The following is a 25,340-nucleotide window of genomic DNA, read 5'->3' on the forward strand; positions in this document are numbered from 1 at the left end:
ACAATGTCCATGTTTTAAAGCTACTTTCTTTCACACAGTCATACATGCATAAAACACTGTTTAAGAACCTTCCAAATGAGTGTTTGATTAAATAACATAAGCTAACAAGGCAGGAGAGACTGCTCAGTAGTTACACGAGCTCTCGTTCTTCCAGAGGACCAGGCTTGGTTCCCAGGAGTTACACAACAGTCTGTAATTCCCATTCTAAAGGATTTGACATCCTCTTCTGTCCTCCACAGGCACTGTGTGTACACAGTGCACAGGCATACATGCATACAAAATACTTATACATACGCACTAAATAAATAGGTGTTTGAAAATCATTGGCTAAGCTATTTTAGAAAAGTTGATAAATAAAATTATTCACACACAGAATATATAATGTTGCCTTTCTAATTTCACCAGAATGTTTCATCTCCATGTATATCTGTGTACTAAGTGTGTGCAGGAAGCATAGGGAAACCTGAAGGAGCATCTTTTCTCTTTGTACCATGTAGGCTCTGAGTATCAGCATTGTTAGCAAGGATGTATACCCACGTTTTGCATATTTTAATATGTTGTCCATAACACATTTTCATGTAGCATGCATGTTCAGGAAAAACTAAACATTATCATAAAACTAAAGCTTTCTACATGTGGTATATTCTGTTTGCATCTAAATTAAACTTATTTAATATATAACAATTTTTATGACCTAAGCCTAATGTTCTGTATATTCTTACTATATTTGAAAATTTGGTGTGGGATGACTCTCCATTCAAGCTATTCCTACCAATAGCTTTCAAATTCCCAAGCTATGTCTGCTTTTAAATCCTTTGATATGGTCCATACCTTTGCCTTTCCAAACCTCCAGGGATAGTCTAGTCACAGAAGTTTAACCCATTTGTACTTTTTGTTATGTTCTTAAATGTTTTATTATTTTAGTATTCAGAATAGCTCTAGGAAAATATTGGATAACAGGAAGTTATTCTCAAACTGTAGACTCTACCTCCACAGTTTTAGTGATGTTCTTTATTTTATTTAGTATACGTTCATTCACAGATATCCTTTCCAAGAATCAATTGTTCTGTGAATCTGATTTTATATGTGTGATAGGGACTGAATAGTTGGAAACATTTTACAGAGTGATATATGCAAATGATTAATGGATTTTTGTTTGACCTTGCTACTTTTCTAATTACTGTACCTGAGATAATGAATGAGTAAATATTAATCATTTCAGAGTCAGGTGCCTCTACGCATAACACGAACTGCTTGTTCCTTGGCAAGTAAAATCGATGTGATATACAGGGAAAGTTTCTAAAAGCATGGCTTGGCAAAGCCATTACAGCAACACAATTGTTGCATTTTAAATCATACAGTGGTAAAATAAACATAGGCATAATAAATAAGTGTAGGGAATCAGTAGACCTCTGCATAAACACTGAAGGAGTCTCATAATTACGTTTGTTCCTTATGAATGGTTCTGATGATATTATAATGCTTACATCAATATTTTGCTGTTAATAACTCTCATGTATTTATATGGTCTCCTCATCAGAGGAGCATTCATGAGTTGCAATCATTTATTAAATCCCTTCTAATGTACTTAGGTTGGCAATAACTCTTATTATAGATATAGAAATGTGCTTTTGTAATAACCTGGGAGGTAATATATTTCAGTGGTTGTCTTTAAAGGAAAAGAAAACACAACATATTTGAGTCCACTTAGTTGTCCAATGTATTTTCAGACCTTCTCTCTATAACATGATAATATGCTCAACTCCCTCAGTCTCCACACTGGCATATAGAAGTAATAATAATAATGGTACCTATTTACTGATTATGGAATGAAATACTCTTGATATATACAGTATATCCTGACTCAAAATTAACTTCTAAATTTTAACATTAAAAAGTATGCCTTTTGGAAGTAGCTGTCCCTCTGGCATCATCAGGTAAACAGGCCAGCTTCCCGGCCTGTGTTCCAGAGCCTGCAGATCGCCTGGGAACTGCACAGAGCTCCCAATCCCGGCAGGAGCATCAGGTAAACAGGCCAGCTTCCTGGCCTGTGTTCCAGAGCCTGCAGATCGCCTGGGAACTGCACAGAGCTCCCAATCCCGGCGGGAGCCAAGCACCCCAGACTCCAGATCTTCTCTCCCACCAAAGAGACCAGGAAACTACAGGAGCCAGGGAGACCAGGGGAGTAGCTGTTCCGGATCAGGTACAACAGGACCCAGCATAGGGTCCAGGGGACCAGGTAGGAGGCTAAGCGCCCCAGATTCCTGTTCTTCTTCTCTACCCACGGACCAGCATTTGGACAAGGCATAGAAGAACCACCAGATTACTGGACTTACTAGCACCCACCAAAGGGAACTCTGGTCCCCAGACCAGGAAGGGGCTCTTTCTGCACCCACTAGAAGAAGAGATGGGAAAGAGACAATACAAAAACACAGTCAGCAACAGAAACACAAATATGACACCGCCAGATTCTAGAGACTCCACACCATCAAGACCCCAATATTCCAACGTGAAGGAAGCAGAAGAGAACGACCTTAAAAGCACTTTCATGAAAATGATAGAGGCCCTAAAAGAGGATATTGGAAAATCCCTCAAAGAAATGGAAGAAAAAACAAACCAAAAAATGCAAGAAATGGAAGAAAAAACAAACCAAAAAATGCAAGAATTGGAAGAAAAAACAAACCAATAAAGGCACGAAATGGAAGAAGAAATGAAGCAAAAAATGCAAGAAATGGAAGAAAAAGCAAAGCAAAAAATGTAAGAATTAGAAGAAGAAACATACCCAATAAGGCAGGAAAGGGAAGAAGAAACAAAGCAAAAAATGCAAGAAATGGTAGAAAAAACAAAGCAAAAAATGAAAAAAATGGAGGAGGAAACAAACCAAAAAAGGCAGGAAATGGAAGAAGAAACAAAGCACAAAATCCAAGAAATGGAACAAAAAGCAAACCAAAAAATGCAAGAAATGGAAGAAAGAACAAACCAAAAAATTCATAAAAGGCAACAAACAGACGAACAGATAAACAGAAAATTGCAAGAAGCAATGCAAACGCTGCAAGGGTTGAAAACTGAAATAGAGACACTAAAAAAAACACAATCTGAAGAAAGGCAGAAAATAGAAAAGCTGGACAAACAGTCAGGCACTACCAATACAAGCATTACCAACAGAATAGAAGAGATGGAAGAGAGAATCTCAAGTGTTGAAGATACATTAGGAGAAATGGATTTATCAACCAAAGAAAACCTTAAATCCAACAAATCCTTAACACAAAACATCCAGGAATTATGGGACACCATGAAAAGACCAAACCTAAGAATAATAGGTATAGAAGAAGGAGAAGAAATCCACCTCAAAGGGGCAGAAGGCATATTCAACAAAATCATAGAAGAAAACTTTCCCAACCTTAAGAAAGACATGCCAATGAAGGTACAAGAAGCCTACAGAACACCAAATAGAGCGGACCACAAAAAAATCCCTCGCCACATAATAATCAAGACCCCAAACATACAGAATAAAGAAAGAATATTAAGAGCAGCTAAGGAAAAAGGTCAAGTAACATATAAAGGCAGACCTATCAGAATTACACCTGATTTCTCCATGGAAACTCTGAAAGCCAGAAGGTCCTGGATAGATATTCTACCTACACTAAGAGACCATGGATGCCAGCCCAGACTACTATACCCGGCAAAGCTCTCAATCACTATAGACAGAGAAAACAAGATATTCCATGACAAAACTAGATTCAACCAATATGTGTCCACTAACCCAGCCCTACAGAAAATTTTGGAAGGAAAACTCCAACCCAAGGAAGCTAACTACAACCAGAAAAATATAAGCATTAGAGAATCCCTCTCTACCAACAGCCAAAAGAACAAAGGGGTGAAATTCCACCCATAATTCCACCAACAACAACCATCGCAAATCGAAGAAGGATGAGCAATAAATGGTCATTAATATCCCTCAATATTAACGGCCTTAACTCACCCATAAAAAGACACAGATTAGCAGAATGGATTCGAAGACAGAACCCTTCCTTCTGCTGCATACAAGAAACACACCTCACCCTCAAAGACAGACATTACTTGAGAGTTAAAGGTTGGGAAAAAATTTTTCAATCAAATGGACCCAAGAAACAAGCAGGGGTAGCAATCCTAATATCTAACAAACTAGACTTTAAAATAAAATCAATCAAAAGAGTTGAAGGAGGTCATTACATACTCATCACAGGTGAAACCCACCAAGATGAAGTGTCTATCCTGAACATCTATGCCCCCAATACAAAGGCATCCACATTCGTTAAAGAAACATTATTAGAACTTAAATCTCATCTAAAGCCCCACACAGTTATAGTGGGAGATTTCAACATACCACTCTCACCACTAGACAAGAATACCAGACAGAAACTCAACAAAGAAGCAAAGGGTCTAATAGAAGTAATGACCCAACTGGGATTAACAGATATCTATAGAACATTTCATCCACATAAAAAAGAATATACCTTCTTCTCACCACCACATGGAACCTTCTCAAAAATCGACCACATACTTGGCAACATATCAAACCTCAGCAGCTACAAAAAAATTGGAATAACTCCATGCATCTTATCAGACCACCATGCCTTAAAATTAGAATTCAACAACAACACAAATTGCAGAAAAACTACAAACTCATGGAAATTGAATAATGCTCAACTGCACCATCCCTGGGTCAAAGAGTAAATAAAAAAAGAAATTAAAGACTTCCTCGAATTCAATGAGAATGAAGACACAACATACCCAAACCTATGGGACACTTTGAAAGCAGTGCTACGGGGAAGTTCATAGCGCTAAATGCTCACATGAAGAAACAGGAGAACAGTTATACCAGAGAATTAACATCACAGCTGAAAGCTCTAGAACACAAAGAAGCACACTCCCCCAGGAGGAGTAGACGCCAGGAAATAATCAAATTGAGGGCTGAAATCAACAAAGTAGAAACCAGGAAAACAATACAAAGAATCAACGCAACGAAGAGCTGGTTCTTTGAGAAAATCAACAAGATAGACAAACCTTTGTCCAAACTTACCAAACAGCAGAGAGTGAACACGCAAATTAACAAAATCAGAAATGAAAAGGGGGACATAACAACAGACTCTGAGGAAATCCAGAGAATCATTAGGTCATACTTTGAAAACCTGTACTCCACAAAATTCGAAAATTTAAAGGAAATGGATGACTTCCTGGACAGCTATCAATTGCCAAAACTAAATCAAGAACAGATAAGCAACTTAAATAGACCTATAACCCCTATGAAAATAGAAGCTGTCATCAAAAGTCTCCCAACCAAAAAAAGTCCAGGTCCAGATGGCCTCAGTGCAGAATTCTACCACAAATTCAAAGAACAGCTTATACCAATTCTTCTCAAAGTGTTCCACACAATAGAAGCAGAAGGGTCTTTGCCAAACTCTTTCTATGAGGCTTCAATAACCTTGATCCCCAAGCCACACAAAGATACAACCAAGAAAGAGAACTTCAGACGAATATCCCTCATGAACATTGATGCAAAAATACTCAATAAAATACTGGCAAATCGGATCCAAGAACACATCAAAACAATCATTCACCACGACCAAGTAGGTTTCATCCCAGGAATGCAGGGATGGTTCAACATACGAAAATCCATCAACGTAATCCACCATATAAACAAGCTGAAAAACAAAAATCACATGATCATCTCACTAGATGCTGAAAAAGCCTTTGACAAAATCCAACACCCCTTCATGATAAAGGTCTTGGAGAGATCTGGGATAACAGGGACATACTTAAACATAATAAAAGCCATATACAGTAAACCAACAGCCAACATCAAACTAAATGGACAGAAACTCAACGCAATTCCTCTAAAATCAGGAACAAAACAAGGCTGTCCACTCTCTCCATACCTTTTCAACATGGTACTTGAAGTTCTAGCTATAGCCATACGACAACAAAGGGGGATCAAGGGGATACAAATTGGGAAGGAAGAAGTCAAACTTTCACTGTTTGCAGACGATATGATAGTTTACATCAATGACCCAAAGAACTCTACCAGGGAACTCTTACAGCTGATTAACACCTTCAGCAAAGTGGCAGGTTACAAGATCAACTCAAGAAAGTCAGTAGCCCTACTATATACAGATGATAAAAGGGCGGAAAGAGAAATCAGAGAAACATCACCCTTTACAATTGCCACAAACAACATAAAATACCTTGGGGTAACGCTAACCAAACAAGTGAAAGACCTGTATCGTAAGAACTTTGAATCTTTAAAGAAAGAAATTAAAGAAGCCCTCAGAAAATGGAAAGATCTCCCATGCTCTTGGATAGGTAGGATCAATGTAGTAAAAATGGCAATCCTGCCAAAAGCAATCTACAGATTCAATGCTATCCCCATTAAAATCCCAGCACAATTCTTCACAGACCTTGAAAGAACAATAATCAATTTTGTATGGAAAAACAAAAGACCCAGGATAGCCAAAACAACCCTGTTCAACAAGGCAACGTCCGGAGGCATCACTATCCCTGACCTCAAGCTCTATTATAGAGCTATAGTCCTGAAAACAGCTTGGTATTGGCACAAAAATAGACAGGCAGACCAATGGAATCGAATTGAAAATCCGGGTATTAACCCACACATGTACGAACATCTGATCTTTGACAAAGAAGCTAAAAATATACAATGGAATAAAGAAAGCATCTTCAACAAATGGTGCTGGCATAATTGGAGACTGGCATGTAGAAAAATGTGGATCGATCCATGTTTATCGCCATGCACAAAACTTAAGTCCAAATGGATCAAAGACCTCAACATAAATCCAGCCACACTGAACCTCTTAGAAGAGAAAGTGGGTGGTACCCTTGAACGATTGGTACAGGAGACAGCTTCCTGAACATAACACCAGTAGCACAGACAGTGAGATCAACAATTAATAAATGGGACCTACTGAAACTGAGAAGCTTCTTTACGGCAAAGGACACAGTCAGCAAGACAAAAAGGCAGCCCACAGAATGGGAAAAAATATTCACTAATCCCACATCTGACAGAGGGTTGATCTCCAAAATTTACAAAGAACTCAAGAAGCAAGTCTCCAAAACACCAAAGGACCCAATTAAGAAGTGGGCTGCAGAACTAAATAGAGAGTTTTCAATAGAGGAGTCTAAAATGGCTGAGAGGCACTTGAGAAAGTGCTCAACATCCTTAGCCATCCGGGAAATGCAAATCAAAGCAACTCTGAGATACCATCTCACTCCTGTCAGAATGGCTAAAATCAAAAACACCAATGACAATTTATGCTGGAGAGGATGTGGTGAAAGGGGGACACTCCTCCATTGCTGGTGGGAGTGCCAACTGGTTCAGCCACTTTGGAAAGCAGTATGGAGATTCCTCAGAAAAATGGGAATAAACCTACCACAAGACCCAGCAACTGCACTCTTAGGCATATATCCAAAAGATGCCCATTCATATAACAAAGATGTCTGTTCCACTATGTTCATAGCAGCTTTATTTGTAATAGCCAGAACTTGGAATCAACCTAGATGTCCCTCACCCGAAGAATGGATAGAGAAAATGTGGTACATCTACACAATGGAGTACTATTCAGCAGAAAAAAATAATGGAATCATGAGATTCGCAGGCAAATGGATGACACTAGAAGAAACCATCCTGAGTGAGGTAACCCAGTCACAAAAAGAGAAACACGGCATGTACTCTCTCATATATGGATTTTAGACATAGATCTGGGGAGTGCCAGCCTACAATCCTATTGCCAGAGAGTCTGGGAAACAGAAACTTCATTTACTGGCTGGTTAAGTACTGAGCTGAACTCAAGAAAGCCAGTATCAGAGAGGGAGGACTGATGATCAAAGGGATTAAGACTGGGCTGGTTGAACCCGCAGAAACAGCTGACCAGACAAAGGTTAACTCTTGAATCCCAGGCATCAGCCTGGGAATCCAGCATGGGACTGATCAAGACCCCCTGAATCCGGGTGTCAGTGAGGAGGCCTAGGTAATCTATTGAGCCTTGGACAGCAGATCAGTACCCATCCCAAGTATACACACGGTCTCTGGACTCCCATAGAACAATGTGAGGTGCACTCTCACCCTGAACTCTTGGGGAAGGGTCTAGGCCCTGCCCTATATGAAATGACAGACTATGGACACCCCCATGGAGGGCCTCACCCTCCCTGGGGGAATGAGGGGATAACGGGGGGGGGGGATGGGGGGAAGGGCACGGGAGGAGGGGAGGGAAAGGGAGAGGGACCTCGTACTGACTTGTGAAGCAACCTTGTTTCTTATCTAAATTTAAAATGGAAAATAAATAAAAATTAATAAAAAAAAAGTATGCCTTTTAGCCGGGCGTTGGTGGCACACGCCTTTAATCCCAGCCCTCGGGAGGCAGAGGCAGGTGGATCTCTGTGAGTTCGAGGCCAGTCTGGTCTACAGAGCGAGTTCCAGGACAGCCTCCAAAGCCACAGAGAAACCCTGTCTCGAAAAACCAAAAAAAAAGTATGCCTTTAAAAAAAAGAATATTTCCAATATCATCTTTAAACTACTTTTTCAAATTTTTCTTCGCATTAATTTAGTCCTCAGTGATTACCACTGTGTATTTCATAGCAGAATCTAATATGATCATAGCTTTATTCAGAGAACTCCAACTAGCAGCTACAAATTAAATGTACTTTTTTTATCTATACTGTTTCTATCCTGAACTTCTATTAATTGACTGAGAAACCACTAAAATATCCCTTTGTACTACAGACAAAGAGGCAGTGGCAGAAGGTTCAATTCTTTCTCTAGTACAGAAAAACTTTTTAATTATCTATGAGTCATTATTTCCTCATATATAATCCATGATTTCAAACCACTTATACCATTTTACTGATAACTAATATTGGGGGTGTACTTGTGATTTCATAACACATGGTCTAAGTTTTAACTGCCAACTTTCCACAGCCTAGAATCATCTAGATAGAGAGTCCTAATGAGGAATTACCTAGACTTTGTTAGCCTTAGGGGATTCACGTAGATGAATGTTTTTGTTCTTAAGTGAGCTGGAAAGACCTTCTCTAAACATGGGCAGCACCATTTCTAAGACCAGGCCCTGAACTGAATGAAAAACATCTGACTAGCATTAGTAGCAGGAAGAAAGCATGCAAATATTCTCTCCCGATTCTTGACCATGAGTATGATGTAACTAGCAGCTTGAATTCTTGCCCCGATTTACCCAAAATAACATATAATGAACTGAAATATATAATTCATTTCTTCTCTAAGTAGATTTTTGTAAATGTGTTTTATCATAGCAGCTGAAATGAAACCAGAATAGAAATTGGCACCAAGGAAAAGGGTTGCTGCTGCAATTATCCTGAGTATATTGCTATAGAAAACTAAAGTGCAAGATGTTGGAATATTGGGATGGGAAATCCGTGGAGTGGAAAAGGCTTAATTGAGTGTTCTTGTGGAAACATGGAAGATGGGAGTCCTGCAAATGAAGGGAACAATCGGGGCCCATAACAGGTTTAAGAAAGGATGGAGACTTTGTCCTTAAGTTGACTAGGAGTCATATCTGTGGCTTTACAGCTAAAAATCTGTTTGTGCTTCTCATAGTTACAGTAAAGAAGCAGCCATGATTGTAAAAGAGAACAGTAACAAGAAAGTCCAAAATTATTTAAAAGATTTTTGCCTGATCCTTGGACAAAGTAAAAATTGTTTTATCAAGATGGCAAAACTGTGATTGAGAAGCAGTATTTGATGGCAATCAATAATAAAATCATACATTTCTGACTAAAATGGTATATTTCTGAAGTAGGTCATATCAGAAAATCATGTCTAAGGCAATGGAATTATTGATTATGTTGGACATTGAATGGATGTAAGATGATGGCAGGAATATCAGAGGCTGTGCTTGGAGACAAGATAGGAAATGATTGAGAGATTTTGATGGGAAAATGATAAAGATGAAAAGAGGGAAAGGCGACCTGAAATGCAGAAACTTACAATTTCTTAAAGTTGTAAGAAAAATGTGAGCATTCCAACATAATAAAACCCAAACGACTGCCAATACCAACCTTGGTAGGACATAGAATGAAAGGGGACCTTTGGCAAAAACATGAGAGAAAATTATACCGGCAGCGTATCATCATGCCTCAATTAAAACAGGGTAAAATGTTTTGTGAGATGAGCCTGTGCTCAGTGAAGAGGTGGCTGTTTAAGGAGGAGAATGCAAAATTAGAGAATCCAGTAAAGAAAATTTTACAATGAAGCAAGAAAACCTTGGAGCATAAATCCATACACATAATTAGATACAATCACTTCATGTAGAGACAGAAAAAAACTGAGAAATAGGCGGTGCTGAATTTAATTCTGAATCTGCCTTTAACAGATCAGTTAGTCAGAAACCAGAGGATTTACTGATGTTATAAACATGGACTGACGGTTTCATGAAGTAATTCCATTTCCTCAAATATCTTATTCCTTCATTTCTTCAGATTTTCTTGTTTTCTAGAGAAACTAATTTCTTGTCAACTGAAGAATGGCTTCTAGATTGCTCTATGTATATTTCTACGTATATACTCAGCACATTACCGCCAGTAACAGATGAGGCAAATGTGGAAGATGTTTGCACAAATGGATAACTGATGTTGGATAATTCCCTCTGAAATAATGTGACCATGTTTCTTCTCTGTGAGATATATGGGTGTTTGCTAACATGCCTCTGTTGCCGAGTACTACCATGTTTATTATGACAACATTTAACATTCATCTGGTAAAGGTACTATAGCTTAAGTCTATTTATTCTTTTTATTCAAGTATCATATGAGATGTCAATAATGTTTCTATAACAGAATATTTATAGCCCCAGGGTATATCTAACAGTTGACATTCTTAGACTACTACATGACTCTTACAATAGGGACTTTGCAAAGATAATAATAAAATTTCGAATGTTTATTTTTTAATCCATCATCAAATATACTATTTTCACTGATCTTAGTCTAGGGATATGGATGAATTTTCAACAGATACCCATTGATATTATCTATCTAGCCAGGGAAATAATTTTATTATTTTATGTAAGATGCTCTTTGCAAGTGTGGATGTTCTAATCCCTCTCCCTTATATCTCTGCTACAGAGTATTTTCCTTTTTGTTTTGTTTTTTCGAGACAGGGTTTCTCTGTATTGTTTTGGAGGCTGTCCTGGAACTTGCTCTGTAGACCAGGCTGGCCTCGAACTCACAGAGATCCTCCTGCCTCTGCCTCCCGAGTGCTGGGATTAAAGGCGTGCGCCACCAACGCCCGGCCAGAGTATTTTCTTAAGTCTCCTTTGATGCATGGTCATATAAGTTGTCTCCAGAGACTCATCTGTTACTTACTTTTCTGACTGCTATAGCCAGATACCTGAGCAAAAAGGAACTTAAGAAAGGAAGAGTTTTGCGTGACTCACGGTTTAAGAGTTCAGTTCATTATGAATGGAAAGTACATCAAGGCCAGTTTATTTATGTGACAACAAAAATATAACCTGCTGGTGCACATCTTGTTTGAATAGGACGCAGGGAAAAATGCTTTCTCGACTTGGATTTCTTCTTTTTACCCTTTAGTCTCAGGCCAAGACCCCAGACCACAGGTTGGTGTTCCCCATTTTCAGGGTGAGTCATCTCTCTTTAAACCACTTTTTGTATCACCTTCTAGACTTGTCAGGGAAATTACTCACATATAATTCTGAATCTAGTCAATAAGAAAATGAAGAGGATCCATTGCAGAGATAGTAACTGGGATATAAGCAGAGACACCAAAAGAACTTGCATATTAGGAATCTCAATTTGGAATAGTTAGGGTTGTTTATGAATAACATTGATGCTTTAAATGACAATAGTCTCGATATGCTCACAACTTAGAGGAGTCCACAGCTCAGTGTCTTTGACTTCTCCAATCAGTTATTAGTCAGGAAACCCTCTTAAAGAGATGACCAGAGGCCAGTGTGATGTTGGAAATCTCTATGCTGAGGCTACATCAAACTCGAGGCTATGTCAAGTTGACAGAGGAAGTCAACTAGAGCAGATGAAGCCTTGGCCCCTCTTCAGTAAGGGGTGACACAAAGTAATATGAAGCATCCCTGCTGTGGTCCTCAGACTAACTTGTCAACTACTAGGCACTTATTCAATTATTTAGATCTCTTAGTAAACACTGCCATATAGCTAACACCACCATAGGAGATAACTCAACACACTTAGGATGGTTATTCTTTCCAGATGGCCTGAATAATCAAAAACTAAATAACATAGGTCCTTTGAGCTACTAAATTTTGGTAGACTGCACAGAAAAATTGGGCTGCTGAAATTTATGATACAGTAAAATGTGTCACAAAATTGTTTTGTTTTGTAAACATAGACAACATCTGTTTTTCTTTCCATATGTCACATATTTTAAAAGTAAAATGCAGGAAATGTGTAAATTAACCTTTAAAACTAAGCCCTTTTTAAGGGGTATTTTGACACAGAGATTCAATATGCTCTCTTGGAATAATACAAGCCTTTCCATACTGACTTTTTATTTTGATTTAAAGAAAGATAGAAGCATAAAAAGTCTTTTAGCAACATAAAAATGATTGCAACAGGTTCTGGTGCAATTATTCCAATGAAATTTGAAATCAAGCTAGTACAGTGGTTTGGATGCTAATTATTTATCTAGTAATAATCATATGTACAATTTTGATAGTATTCTCATAGAAATTATACTTAAAAGCAAAATGTAATATAGTTTGTTAAAAATTCATATACTCTTTTCCATTATTCCTTGAAAAGAAACCACAACAAAAGTAAGACTTTATGTATATAAAGCATTGTACACATTTGTTTATTTAGTTTCTTTTGTGTCTCTTCATCATGAAGAATATGGTGGACACCCCCATGGAGGGCCTTACCCTCCCTGTGGTATTGCGGGGTTGGTGGGAGGGTGTGGGAGGAGGGCAGGGAAAGGGAGAGGGACTTGGGATTCACAGGTGAAGAAACCTTGTTGCTAATTTAAATTTAAAAATAAAAATAAAAAAATAATCACCATCATCTACTATTTTGTTAGTACTGTAGATTTGTTATCCCTAAAGAACAATATAAAAACAACTACTTATGCTGAGTAATTATGAAAATTGATGCAAAAATCACAAGAACTGTGTGCAGTGCAATTTAGTATTTAGGACTTTGGATAGAGGTTTGGGGGTTAAAAGTTCACATAGTGGCAGTATATTGTCAGAGTATTCTATCCACCTGAAGATTTTATGCCAAGAGCTCTCCTTTAACAATTGTCCACAATTACGCCACCATTAAGCTTTTAATAGTATTAATATCTAGAGAATGCTACTCCCCAGACAAGCCATTTGTTTGTGATGTTGAGCAATTTAAATGAAAGCAGAGAACCTTAGAAGCAGATTCAGATCAGAGCCATTCCTACTGTGTCTTGCTTGCTCTTCCTAAACTCAGGCTTATGGAAGAGAATTTTTGTGGTGACCTTCGTTGACTAGAATCATGGCCTGTCAAGAAGAAACAATTTTGCTACTGTATCTATGCTTCTATGAAGTAAATTTATATGGCAAGCAGAAGACTGAACTCTATCAACAGAACTGGATACTATATTGTCATAAGTCATTGTCATCTACTTCTAGGATCTTTTACAGTACAGTGTCAATTTAATGAGTCTGATGTTTCACCCCAGACTGAGATAAATTCCCCAAGACCATTGGATCCTTCTGCAATAATTTTCTGTTCACCTGACATGACTCACCTTATCTTTCCAGGTAAAGGGGGGAATACAAGCTTTGAGTCATGTTCTGTAGAGGATCATCATGTTTCTATGAGCTCTTCTTGTTGGAACTGGAATGTCATATTCTATTAACTTTCTCTCCTGCCATTCATTCTGTCAATGTTTCAGAGGTAGCAGGGGAAATCTATCTTTTCCTCTATAAGACTGTTTAATAAGTAGAAGAAATACAGCTTTCATAGAAAAGAAAATATACTTTTTCAATAGAAAACACAATCACTCCTATTCCTATTAAGTAAACTCCTTTACCTAAAGGAGACAGAAGACCCTGTGGGTTACCTGAAACAGTAAACAGAAAATATGATCCAAAAAAGAAATCATAAAATTGGGTATATATCACATATTTTATGTCCATGTATATTTATCTGTTTTATAAGTAAATATAATTCAATATATTGAACAATTATACAGAAATGAAAATATGAACAATGAATAATTAAATTAAATATTTCAAAGATATAATGTAATAGCTACTATATGATGCTATGATTCCTCTCTTCCCTAATAGCTCATTTTATTCTACTCATTCATTTTCTTCTTGTGGTGATGTTGAGTGACTCTGTCTATATGTACTAAGAGAAAGAGGGGTAAATGACATAAACTTCATTACTTGTATGATAATAATTAATTAAACATAAGCACAAGAATAATGTCACTGACAATCCAACAGAATGAGTACACAAGAGAAAGAGATGGTCCATGGCATGGATATCAAGATATAACAGAGTGGCATGAGATTTCATGAGGTTTCTAAGAATGGAAGACCAATTAAAATTATAAATATTTATCTCTGCAATTTTTCATTCTACATTGTGAGAATGTAGGGGCCCACACTGAATGTGTGAACCTATAAATGAATTGGATTGCTAGAATGCCTGAATGTTTTTGTATTGTTCTTAGTATAATGGTGAAAATATACGATTTGATCATATATGATTCTGATTAGTAAACTTGGATGAATTAGATTACAATAAAATTTCAGTAATGTGGAAAACAATTTTTCTACCCTGCTAAAAACAAAGAACACAACAAAAATATTGCTAGTAATTTTACCTATTAATTTTTTAAATTTTATTTTAGAAACAATCTTATTTTACATGTCAATCCTCCCTAGTTTTGAACATTATGAATGCAAATATGTTTTAAAATGATAAAATGTAATTCAGAAAACTCATTTCTTCACTTTGGCAGTGAAATTAGCTGTTCTAAAATATTAATTAAAAATTGTCTTGATGGCATTACACTTTCAATTATATTTTTAAATTCTAATAATTTGTCCCTGATTTGTATTTTAAAGAGAACATTTGTCCTCATTATTTTATTATTCTTCCATAAAGTTACAAACATGTTTATTATATTTGCATAGGAATCTACTAGGAATATGGAAAGATAACGATAGTTCAAACAGAGCTCATATTCCATGAAATATTGCAGTTTGTTCATTTACTCATTAAGCTTTCATTCACTTTTAAATCATATTTGTGCTATATTCCCTCAGAAAACAAAAATTTGCATAGTCTACGCATTTATATTATAGTAAAGTTAAAACATAAATTTACTTAAAACATCTATGACGATAACTCACCTTTGTCTTGTGGGTATCGTTCCTTAAAAATGGCTTTTTTTGTGTGTGTTGTTGTAGAGGAAGCAGAACTTTACCTCTATGCTTTCATGTTTACTGCCAGACCTGAGAACATAATTTGTTTAAAAATTAATAAGCAAAGACACATACTTAACTTAATTTACATTAGAACTCTAAAATAAAGACTGTAAAGAGAACTGGCTTTTGTATGCAGTGTCACCCTGTGCTCAGGGAAAATGACCTGTAGCCCTCTTCCCTGTGACTTCACATCCTCTACAAATACAGCCATTCTGTCTGCTTTCATTAACTCTGTTATCTTGCCTTATGAAACATCTTTTTCTTAATGTTTCACTTCTAACCTATTCTATTACAAGACACAACCTGTGACTCTCAAGAAGAAAAGCCCGTGTGTCCCTGAAATACAGTCATTAAATAAAATGTTTTGTTGTAATTAATTTTATTAGTTTTTAGTGAAAATAAAATCATTTACCTTCTCTATCCTCCTTCCACACCTTCAAATAACCCCACTCCCTCTCAAATTAATTCTTTCTTTTTGATGATTATTGCTAACTACACATATTGATAAACACATAACTATAAGCTCCCAGGTCCCTGTAGAGTGACTTGAGTCTATGTGTTCAGGGTGGTTCAAGACGCAGAGGTGAAAGGATCATGTGGAGCCCTGCGTCGATGCCTACATCTACAGCAGAACTTCTGTGCCTAAGGCTCAGGGAATACTGCATTGGAGTGGAAAGAAAGATGTGGGAGACAGAATAAGAAGTTTTCTGCTAGACTGAGTCTCCTAGAAATGACATGAGACCTACATTCATGATACCTCAACAATATGGCTGTCTAAACAATACACAAAAATAAAATAACAATACTACTATACTACTACTACTACTACTACTAAATATCAATAGCCATGCTAACTAAGAAGGGAGAAACTGCATGGAGTCCCACCCCTATAGAAAGTAGTGTAAGATACATGACTGATATGGCAACAAAACTTAGTATTTCCTCAATGTAAACCACAAAAGTGGTTATCCAAAAATAAGATAATTTATTTCAAAATCATTGATTAAAATCTATCATGAGTATTTTTTTTCAATTGTATTACTTTGTGGGACTCATTAACATGTTAAATGTCCATGGCAAACAAATATATGAAAAAATGCTAAAAATCATTTGTTATCCAGGAAATGAAAACTCAAACAATATGAAGTTTTCATATCCCTTTACTCATAATGGCTATTATCAAGAAAGGAAGTACTGAATGGTGGCTAAGTTATAAGGAAAATGTTTATCAACCACTGGGTAGAATGTTAATTAGTTCAGTTATTATGGGAAACAATAAGGAGAGTTACAAAAAAGTTACAAAAACATATCTACTGAGTTAAATAGCTATGAAATTCCTGGGGTAATTATCCAAAAGGTGTTAAATTATCCTTTCAGATATTTACATATACGTGTTTCCTGTTATACTAGTCACAAAAGCTAGAAATCTAAAATCAGACAGATACTAACAACAGAGGAATGGAGAAAGAAGAAGATTGTGGTATATACACAACATAAAATATCATTCAGACACAAAGAGAATGAAATTTTGCCATTTTCATCAAAAGAGAACTGCAAAGCAGAATATTAAGTCACACAGAGTATTACTGACTCATGACTTCTCACATAATGTATCTAAAATCTTAGACATGCCTTACCTTATGATCAAAAAATGCTTAGAAATGAGCAAATGGACATAGGGATATTAGATTTGATCAGTGGAATCTGTATGCATGTTTGAAAATATAAAGAATAACAAACATTGAATTCAATCAATATTCATAAAAACATAGAAAATTAAAAATATTACCCACAGAAGTTAATGATTATAAGTTGCCCTCTGTATTTTTAAAATTACTTTCATTTCTTCTCTTTCTCATTGTGGTGTGTGTGTGTGTGTGTGTGTGTGTGTGTGTGTGTCTGTGTGTGTCCATGCGTGCACAGGCATGCACAGATGCATGTGCACACATGTGTATGGTGTGATGTATGTGTGGTAAATATGAGGGGGAGATTATGGATTCTGGTTCTTCCACAGGAACAGACCAGTGAAGAATATTGGGTGTCTTCCTCTTTTGCTGTATTCTATATTGACCCAACACGTTCTCCTAATTAATATTGACATCTACTTCAGTTAGGTTATGTGTCCAGTGAGGTCTTGGGCTTCTCAAGTCTGTTCCATCCAATGGTGACATCACAAGCTTTCACAACAACCTCTGACTTCTTTATCATGTGCTAATGGGTCACACTCTGACCCTCTAGCTTCTAGAGAAAACGTTCTTATGCACTGCCATTTGTTTTAGTTTGAGCATCTAAATGCCATTTCCTCATTGATATGATACGGGATTGAGTGTCATATTTGAAAGCTGACATTCACCTAACAACACTAAGTTCATCATTGTTGCTAAAATAAGAATCAATCAAGCATGACTTTAGTATAATTACTGATATCCTTGTTGTTCTGTTACCAGCAATGTAAACATTAAAAATAGCTAATTTATAAAGTGATCCAATCAACTGCTATGTAAAAGTTATAGCTAAATATTAAGCTTTCTACCTCTTTATTTGGAAGCTAAACAAGCTTTATGAGATTTATCTTCATGCTAGGGTTATTTAAGAAATTTAATTTAAAATTAAAAAGCCAGCAGCAGTGATGTGGCAGAGAGAGGATGGAAAGATGTGCACACACCTATGAATTGGACTTAGCATGAGATTCATGTTAGCTTCAAAGAAGTTCTATGCTCAGATCTGCTCTCCAGGATGTAGAAGCAGAGAGGAACATCTGGCTACCCACAAGTCTGAAATTGATGACCAGCTGAGCTACACGCAACTCTAGCAAGTGTACCGGTGTTATGCAAAAGAAATGCTTATTAAAATTCACTTTGTAGTTTCAGACACTATACATATTTTCATGGAATTGACTATATTCTATTTTTTTCAACTAGAGAAGTTGTTCTCAACCTTCCTAATACTGCAATGCTTTTAGGGCTTCAGGTTGTGGTGACCCCCAACCATAAAACTGTTTTAATTGCTATATTATATCTGTAACTGTGCTACTGTTATGAATTGTAATGTAAATACCTGTGTTTCCTGGTGGTTTGACAGCCATGTGGCTTCCACCCACAAGTTGAGAAACACTGAATTAGACATGTGATAATTTTAATTTCATAATTTATATATTCATTCACAGTAACAATATGATAGACACAGATTTCATAATAAACTTTATTATGTCCCACATCAAAAAAGAGATATCTAGTTGTTTATTTTTCTGCAGTTTGAAATACTTAAGAAAAGTTAGGCTCCTAGCTTTAAATTTTCTATCTTATAACTAAAATGGTTATCTGGGTGTGGTGGTTCATACCGTTGAATTCAGAATTCAGAATGCAGAGGTGGGTAGATTTCTATAAGTTTGAGGCCAGCCTGGTCTACATAGGCTGTTCCAGGCCAGCTAAGGCTCTTGTCTGTTACTCAGATATGCCAGGTAAATCCTTTTAAGAAATGCCTTAAATTGAATTAATTGTGTTGGCACTGTCTCTGTTTAAGTTACCAAAGTAAACAAGGACCAATAGTGACTTAACCATATGCCTCATTAACCATACTCAACACTCTCCTATTGTTGTTAATGCAGTTGTTAAACCCTGTATTTCCATGACTTCAGACAAGTCCTTGAACTGTAGATATGATGTCTCCCTTCTGGCCTCTGATAACTCTGCTGCACTTGCAGAATTGAAGCCACCAGTTATGCCTTCCGGAACTAGAGGCCAAAGGATGAGTGTGCAGCTTTCCTTATTATCTAGGCACCTTATCTTGCTCCTTTGGTATGGTGAGATGTGGAGGGAGAAGGATGACCACAGCTGATACTTTGCAATATTCACATAGAGAGCTCCTTTTCTGAGATGAAGTAGAAGAGACAGAAGTCATCACTGAAACTCTAGCAGGAGTGATGCTGCTGTAGATACAACAGAGTACTGAGACCCGCCCACACAGGAAAGACATCAGCCCCTCCAAGACCCCAACCCCAGTGAGTCCAGCTTTAGGAAAGACATCAGCCCTTCCAAGACCCCAACCCCAGTGAGTCCAGCTTCAGGAAAGACATCAGCCCTTCCAAGACCCCAATCCCAGTGAGTACAGCTTCAGGAGACCTGCCCACACAGGAAAGAAGTCAACAATTCCAAGACCCCAACCCCAGTGAGACCAGCTTCAGGAAAGACATCAGCCCTACCAGGACCCAAACTCCGTGTCAGCATCCCCAGCTTCAGCTGCAGGAAGGAAGGAGACCAGTGGAGACGGAAAGACCCCACCAGCACCCACTGAAAGAAGAGATGGGAAGAAGACAGAATAAGAGATCACTCAGCAATAGAAACACCAACATGACCCCACCAGAATCCAGGGATCCAACACCAGCAACCCCGAAAACCACTACATAGACGAAGAAGAGGAGACAGACCTTAAAAATTATTTCATGAAGATGATGGAGACCCTCAAAGAAGAAACGAGGAAATCCCTTAAAGAAATAGAAGAAAAAACAAACAAAAAAAATCCATGAAATGGGGGAAAATTCAAGAAATAAACAAATCTCTCAAAGAAGCTAAAGAGCACCAAGAAAGAACAACCAAAAAAATGAAGGAAACAACTCAAACAGTTGAAGGATTGAAAGCTGAAATAGAAACGATAAAGAAAACACAGAATGAAGGGATGCTGGAAATAGAAAAGCTGGGTAAACGATCAGGAACTACAGATTCAAGTATCATCAACAGAATACAAGAGATAGAAGAGAGAATCTCAGGTGTTGAAGACTCATTAGAGGATATAGAGTCGTTAACCAAAGAAAATCTCAAAACCAACAAATCCTTAACACAAAATATCCAGGAAATATGGGACACCGTGAAGAAGCCAAACCTGAGAATAATAGGTATAGAAGAAGGTGAAGAAATTCAACTTAAAGGTACAGAAAACATACTCAACAAAATCATAGAAGAAAACTTCCCTAACCTAAAGAAAGATATGCCTATGAAAGTACAAGAATCTTACAGAACACCAAATAGGCTCGACCAGAAAAAGAAGTCACCTCGGCATATAATAATCAAAACATCAAACCTACAGAGTAAAGAGAAAATATTAAGAGCAGCTAAAGAAAAAGGCCAAGTAACATACAAAGGCAGACCTATCCGAATTACAACTGACTTCTCAATGGAAACGATGAAAGCCAGAAGATCCTGGACAGATGTCCTACAAACGCTAAGGGAACAAGGATGCCAGCCCAGACTACTATATCCAGCAAAGCTCTCAATTACCATAGATGGAGAAAACAAAATATTCCATGACAAAGCCAGATTTAAACAATACGTATCCATGAATCCAGCTCTACAGAAAATGCTAGAAGGAAAACCTAGAGCCAAGGAAGATAACTACATTCACAAAGACACAGGCAATATATAATCACACTTTACAAAACACCAAAAGAAAAAGGGAGGAGAAACTACACAAAATAACTTCACTAACAATAAATCAAGCACAAGCAAGGATCACCAATCAATGGTCATTAATATCCCTCAATGTCAACGGCATCAACATGCCTATAAAAAGACACATACTAGCAGAATGGATACGAAGACAGAACCCTTCCTTCTGCTGCATACAAGAAACACATCTCAACATCAAAGACAGACATTATCTCAGAGTAAAGGGTTGGGAAATGATCTTCCAATCAAACGGTCCCAAGAAACAAGCGGGTGTAGCAATCCTAATATCTAACAAATTAGACTTCAAATTAAACTCAATCAAAAGAGATGAAGAAGGACACTTAATATTCATCAAAGGAAAAATACATCAAGACGAAGTCTCAATTTTAAACATCTACACCCCAAATACAAAGGCACCTACATTCATGAAAGAAACATTACTAAAGCTCAAAATGCACATAAAATCTCACACACTAATAGTAGGAGACTTCAACACTCAGCTCTCACCGCTAGATAGGATCTCCAGACAGAAACTTAACAAAGAAACAAAAGAACTAATAGAAGTTATGACCCAACTGGGTTTAACAGACATCTATAGAACATTCCACCCAAATACAAAAGGATATACCTTCTTCTCGGCACCACTTGGAGCCTTCTCTAAAATTGACCACATAATAGGAAACATAGCAAATCTCCACAGATACAAAAAAATTGGAACAACCGCCTGCATCTTATCAGACCACCATGCATTAACATTAGAATTCAACAATAACACAAATCGCAGAAACCCTACAAACTCATGGAGATTGAACAATGCACAATTGCACCATCCCTGGGTAAAGGAACAAATAAAAAAAGAAATTAAAGACTTCCTCGATTTCAATGAGAATGAAGACACAACATACACAAACTTATGGCACACTTTGAAAGCAGTGCTGAGAGGAAAGTTTATAGCACTAAGTGCCCACATGAAAAAACTGGAGAACAGTCATACTAGAGAATTAATAGCACAGCTGAATGTTCTAGAACAAAAAGAAGCAAACTCCCCCAGGAGGAGCAGACGCCAGGAAATAATCAAATTGAGGGCTGAAATCAATCAAGTAGAAACCAGACAAACACTGAGAAGAATCAATGAAACAAAGAGTTGGTTCTTTGAGAAAATCAACAAAATAGATAAACCTCTGTCCAAACTAACCAAAAGACAGAGGGAGAGCATGCTAATTAACAAAATCAGGGATGAAAAAGGGGACATAACAACAGACTCTGAGGAAATCCAGAGAATCATCAGGGCATACTTTGAAAATCTGTACTCCACAAAATTTGAAAATTGAAAGGAAATGGAGAATTTCCTGGATAGATATCACTTGCCAAAACTAAATCAAGAACAGATAAACAATCTAAACAGACCTATAACCCCTAATGAAATAGAAGCAGTCATCAAAAGTCTCCCAAATAAAAAAAGCCCAGGCCCAGGTGGCTTCACTGCAGAATACTACCAGAAATTCAAAGAAGAGTTAATTCCAATACTCCTCAAAGTATTCCACACAATAGAAGCAGGAGGCTCACTGCCAAATTCTTTCTACGAGGCTACAATTACCTTGATACACAAGCCACACAAAGACACAACTAAGAAAGAGACTATAGACCAATTTCCCTCATGAACATTGATGCAAATATACTCAATAAAATACTCGCAAAACAGATTCAAGAACATATCAGAAAAATCATCCACCATGAACAAGTAGGCTTCATCCCAGGAATGCAGGGATGGTTCAACATTAGAAAATCTATCAATGTAATCCACCATATTAACAATCTGCGAAAGAAAAACCACATGATCATCTCACTAGATGCTGAAAAAGCCTTTGACAAAATCCAGCACCCCTTCATGATAAAGGTCCTAGAGAGATCAGTGATAACAGGAATGTACCTGAATATAATAAAAGCAATATACAGTAAACCAACAGCTAACATCAAACTAAATGGAGAGAAACTCAAAGCAATTCCTCTAAAATCAGGAACAAGACAAGGCTGTCCACTCTCTCCATATTTCTTCAATATTGTACTTGAAGTTCTAGCTACAGCAATAAGACAACACAAGGAGATAAAGGGGTACAAATAGGAAAAGAAGAAGTCAAACTTTCATTATTTGCACATGATATGATAGTTTACATAAGTGACCCAAAAAACTCTGCAAGGTTACTCCTAGAGCTGATAAACACCTTCAGCAATGTGGCAGGATACAAGGTAAACTCAAAAAAATCAGTGGCCCTAATATACAGATGATGAAGTGACTGAGAAAGAAATCAGAGAAACATCACCCTTTACAATAGCCAAAAACAGCACCAAATATCTGGGGATAATGTTAACCAAGGAAATTAAAGACCTGTATATCAAGAACTTTGTGTCTTTAAGGAAAGAAATCAAAGAAGATACCAGAAAATGGAAAGATCTCCCATGCTCTTGGATTGGTAGGATCAACATAATAAAAATGGCAATCTTGCCAAAAGCAGTCTACAGATTCAATGCAATCCCTATCAAAATTCCATCACAATTCTTCAAGGACCTGGAAAGAACATTAATCAACTTTATATGGGAAAACAAAAGGCCCAAGATAGCTAAAACATCCCTATACAATAAAGGAAATTCAGGATGCATCACCATACCTGACTTCAAGCTCTATTATAGAGCTATAGTCCTGAAAACAGCTTGGTATTGGCACAAAAATAGGCAGGTAAACCAATGGAACCGAATTGAAAGCTCTAATTTTTAACCCACACACCTATGAACACTTGATTTTTGACAAAGAAGCTAAAACTGTACAATGGAAAAAAGAAAGCATCTTCAACAAATGGTGCTGGCATAACTGGGTACTGGTATGCAGAAGACTGCAGATAGATCCATGTTTATCGCCTTGTAAAAAACTTAAGTCCAAATGGATCAAAGATCTCAACATAAATCCAGCCACACTGAAACTTTTAGAAGAGAAAGTGGGAGATACTCTTCAACGAGTTGGTACAGGAGACCACTTGTTAACATAACACCAATTGCACAGGCACTGAGATCGACAATTAACAAATGGGACCTTCTGAATCTGAAAAGCTTCTGTAAGGCAAAGGACACAGTCAAAAAGACAAAAAGGCAGGCCACAGAATGGGAAAAGATATTCACTAACCCTACATCTGACAGAGGGCTAATCTCCAAAATTTACAAAGAACTCAAGAAACAAGTCTCCAAAACACCAAAGGATCCAATTAAAAGGTGGGGTACAGAGCTAAATAGAGAATTCTCAGTAGAGGAGGCTAAAATGGCCAAGAGACACTTAAGAAAGTGCTCAACATCCTTAGCCATCAGGGAATTGCAAATCAAAACAACTTTGAGATACCATCTTACTCCTGTCAGAATGGCTAAAATCAAAAACACCAAAGACAATTTATGCTGGGGAGGATGTGGAGAGAGAGGAACACTCCTCCGCTGCTGGTGGGAGTGCCGACTCATACAGCCTCTTTGGAAATCAGTATGGAGATTCCTCAGGAAAGTGGGAATTAATATACCACTAGGCCCAGCAATTCCACTCTTAGGCATATATCCAAATGAGGCAAGTTCATACAACAAGGGCATCTGCTCCACTATGTTCATACCAGCATTATTTGTAATAGCCAGAACCTGGAAGCAACCTAGATGCCCCTCAACTGAAGAGTGGATAGAAAAAATGTGGTACATTTACACAATGGAGTATTACTCAGCAGAAAAAAACAATGGAGTCTTGAAATTCACAGGGAAATGGATAGCACTGGAAGAAACCATCCTGAGTGAGGTAACCCAGTCGCAAAAAGACAAACATGGTATGTACTCACTCATATATGGATTTTAGACATGGACCAGGATAGTGCCAGTTTGCACTTCCACTGATAGAGAGTCTGGGAAACAGGAAAGAACCTAAAAGATATGCATATATGCATAGTACCCAAGAGAAGATGTTGGAGACAAGATCCCCTGAATGGATGGGGAACACGGCAAGGGGTGGGGGGAAGTGGTACCTGGGAAGAAGAGAGGGAGTGAAGAGGAAATGAGTTGGTCATGGGGGAAAAGGAAGTTGATGGGGCGGGGGTAGAATAGGGGGAAGAGGGAATCATAGGATCGAATGCAGATCAGGCACCAGAGCGACCTGGAGTGATCTAAAGTGATAACACCAATTGGCAAGCTAAGCAATAGTGGAGAGACCACCTCGAATGCCCATTTCTGATAATGAACTTGATGTCTATAACCATCCGGGAGCCTTCATCCTGTGACTGATGGAAGCAGAGGCAAACACACAATTAATCACTGCTTGAACCCAAGGAACCCAGTGACAGAGAGAGAGATGAGCAAATTGGCAAAGAATGGGCTGGCAAAACCAGCAGAGACAGCTGAT

Source organism: Mesocricetus auratus, unplaced genomic scaffold, assembly GCF_017639785.1.
Source record: "Mesocricetus auratus isolate SY011 unplaced genomic scaffold, BCM_Maur_2.0 Super-Scaffold_100008, whole genome shotgun sequence".
Classification (NCBI taxonomy): Eukaryota; Metazoa; Chordata; class Mammalia; order Rodentia; family Cricetidae; genus Mesocricetus; species Mesocricetus auratus.